The sequence below is a fragment of the Echinococcus granulosus genome, assembly GCF_000524195.1.
Source record: "Echinococcus granulosus chromosome Unknown EG_S00079, whole genome shotgun sequence".
NCBI lineage: Eukaryota > Metazoa > Platyhelminthes > Cestoda > Cyclophyllidea > Taeniidae > Echinococcus > Echinococcus granulosus.
The window spans coordinates 1-3,862 of record NW_020170459.1 but is presented as its reverse complement, the minus strand read 5'-3'; positions in this window follow the sequence as shown (position 1 = coordinate 3,862).

Genomic DNA, 3,862 nt, shown 5'->3' with positions numbered 1-3,862 from the left:
GCGTGGTGCCAGCGAAACTTCTCTTCAAGCGGTGCCAGAAATCGTCCCGAAAGCGTTTACCTGAGCGTCAAGGAGGGTTGAGAATCGGTGGATACATCATTTGTTAAGTACTTTGCGAGCTGTCCCCTACACGTCACAGATTATCCATTTGAGGCCTCAACCCACAGTTAGTTAAAGTGGAAAGTGAAAGTTCCCTCCCAATGGCAGATTGCACAGCATGAGTTGTCTGGTTCACTCACGCATAAGGTGGAGAGAAGGAGCGGGGAAGGCCTTAAAGTCTTGACACACACGCGCACACAAGCACCGAGCAAGGTGAACATGAGAGGTTTCATGACACCCTCCATATCTACCTGCCTAGCTGACTAGCTGGCTAACCAACTGAAGGTGTGTGTTTGTGTGACGCCAAAGCTTGTCGCCGTAGGGGCGTTTTTTAATTGTTTGCCATAATGCTAGCGGTTTTGATAAGCCTTTGTTGCAGCTAGATCCACATCTCCCAAAAAAGCATGACATCGATGACGACGAGGAAATCGGTGGCGCTAACTAATGCACTTTTCATAATTGCCGAACCCCCTCCTCCACCCCTCCCACCTTCCTTCCTAGAGCCTCCTCCCGCCTGGGCACTGTGGTATTTTCCCGTCTAGACGCCTCGATTACTTACCTGGTTGTCGCATTGGGTACTGACTGGGCAAATTCCACTCTAGGCGAAACGTTCAATTTTCCTCTCCCCTTGGACCGATGTAATACGACACGGAGGCGAATAAGGTGAGCTATCCGTAAAGACGGTAGGAAGCTCAACACACTCCCAGCTCAGGCCAAATACCAACAACTTCATATCGCCTTCAATGCAGAGTGATCGCATTCCACCCTATCTAAACCACTTCGATTGGCCTTGACCCTGTTTTTACCCTAAAACTGACCAATCAGGGGGACCGAACGAGATCGTTGGTTTTGACGAGACGTTGTAGAAGGACTGGCAATTGGGCATGAAAAACGTTAACTTCTGGTGATTTAACACGTTTTGGAGTGGTAACGCGAAGGGGGGCTGACAAACCAGGAGGTTTCTCATGCCATGCATTCAGCTACCCTATAAATTCTCCTGCGTGACCAAGACGAAGGCAATTTTAGGATCATACCGTCTTTGGAGGAATTGGTCTCTCCTTCCCCCTAAAGAGTCTAAAAAACCGAATTTTCGATCTTGTCATCTCCATTTCTTTCTCATTTTTCCCCTCTAAAGAACTATTCCCTTTAGCCTCTGTGTATCGACCAGCAAGTGTGGACAAGGGGATGAGTTGAGTCAATGTCTCCACTCCTGCCTCTTACTCATCAGAATGATGACTTTTCTTCGAGGGTCTTGTCAGATGCTCACCTCCCGTTGACTCCTTACACGCCTTAACTGACCTTAGTATCAGGCCTTCAACCAATGACCACTTCATCGTAAATGCTTCTGTCGGCGCACACACACACAGCGCATGCATAGCTTTTTAGAGGTGACAAGATGCCTGTTTTTATCATCAACTTCCATCAAACATGCTTAAAAGCTATTTTTGAAGCAAGAAGGGGGTCATCTTCCAGCAATTTATCCCCACTTTTGGAAGTAGCCGGTAAAAGTAGATAAGCCCGAATCCAATCCATTAGGCCAATTCGATGAGAAACGAGGCTTTCAGATGAGGGGTAGGATTATACCGATAGACTGATGAGTATTTCTAGGAGCTCCTCTCTCCAAACATTGGATGGTTAGACCTTCTGCCAAGTCCCCCTTGCTCTGACTGGTCAATTAGTCAATAGCCAATTAAAACGCTAGGATGGGATCAACTCGGGGTATTCAAAACCCCGGTCCCAGATACCCAGAGTTCCGGCTGTACACACATTTTCGACTTTTAATAGCCTTGCTTTTTTTACATTACATTACATCTGTGATCATTCGGAATGCCGTTGCTTAAGAAATTCGCGGAGTTATTGGCCTCTTCCACATGTGTGTGCTCTCTCTTCTCTATTAGTGGTAGTTTGTTGTTTATTTCGTCTTATTTTTCTCCTCCTTCTTGGAATCTCGAAGGTGGTTTCCCTTCCCCTTTGATGTATCACCTTTAATTTTCCCCTCATTAACCTCAACAAAGGTGGGACGAGAATGGGAGAAAGGGGAAGGGAAAAGGCAGTAGCTCTACCTTGTCAATTACACAGTGTTAAAACGCTGATCAACAGCAATGATTACTTTATAGTTTTATCTCCTCCCCCACCTCCCTATCCCGTCTTCTTTTTCCTATAAATAGATGTCCACATTTATGAGTTGATTTGGGATCTGTGCCTCGAAAAGGCGATCCCAAGTGCCATGCGCTGTTTTTCGTTCCTCCTTTTCTATGTGCCTTCCAGTTCCACCAGAAGTATGGATGTCGAATCAGGGTAGAAAGGTGGAATAGTATCTCGTAGGATAGTCAGACCAAAGGGGAAGGTAAGGAGGGATCGCAGCTTACCCCTCCCATTATTAATGTGCGAGTTGAGGCGTAATTGTACTCTCTGCAGACTCTGGTCAGTAACCCTGTCGCTATGTTGAGAGGACTCGATCAATTCCTGTTTACGTCTTTCAGGTAAGTGGGGAAGGACTTGGACGATGCATTCACTAGTTGAAGTGTCAATGCAACACTTTTTTGATCAACGAGCAGTATGCGCCATCCTAAAGTCCTGCCTAAGTGGAGGGATTGACCAACATGCCTTCAGTCTCCCCACTTGGCGCCATAAATTGCCATTTAAGTCAACTCCGTCTACGTCCAGTCAGCCCCATCTGGAACCAAACATCGGAGTGGACACCAGATGCGACACACCTCCACTACACTCATTTGCCTGACAATTTATGGGAGAAGAATTTGAGAAACAACCCAAATTATTTGAGAGAGAATTGAACCGATAGACTATCAATGTCTTTGCAGTCCAGGCGCATAAACAGCAACAGCATCCAGGCAGTTAGCCAAGCTGACAGGCGAGTGAGCATGCAGACAGGCAATAAACTGCAGCAGGAGCCTCACTAACTTTTTTCCGTCTTCAAAACTTCTTGCAATTCGGTTTCAACCTAATTTTAACCCTACAGAAGGACAAATTCACACTCCACTGCGGCTTGCTGCCCCCCTCCCCGCCCCAACTATCCTCACACTCAAACAAAATCTTTGTCACTGACGCAAGCTTGTTCATCAAGTCATGTAAATGATAAGCACATCATTCATGCACTCGGGAAAACTTTAAGCAAGGCAAGTTCCCCCCCCCCACCTCCTCCTACTCCTCTGCTGCCACTTCCCCTTCTTCACCTCCTCCCACTGCCACTTCCCGCTCCTCCTCCTACTCATAAAGATGGCCAGTTCTAGCAGGATTAGGGATATGTGTGCGGCGGTAGGCAGAGAAAGGGGAGAGGTGAGTAAAAGGGAAAGAAATGAGAAAGAAAATTTAGAATTTACTCACCGAATGGAATGTCATTGCCAGGTGATAACAACTTCGACATTGCAAAGTCCTTGGCGCCTCAGTAAACAGCAGTCGTTAAGATATTGACAGTTCGCCCGTTGCGGGGACCGCTTCATCTGCCTGATTGATCTGCAAAGGCATATTGTGTGGCCACTTCGGAAGTCTTGCCAAGGCTAACAGATGTTCTGTCTAGTAGCCTCTCTCCGTAGGGGGAAGAAATGCAAGTTCAGTATCGCCTTGCTGGCACAACATGCGTGAACATGAAGGATGAGGGGGAAGGAGTGAAGATTTACAACAACCAGCACCTTTTGATCCTAGAGCTGCAGGCGCGGTCCACAAAATGTCCTTTTAAGGGAGGTAAATTGTCTCCCAGCATGTCGTCTTTAACAACGCAAAAGCGCTGTAAGCGGGATCTTAA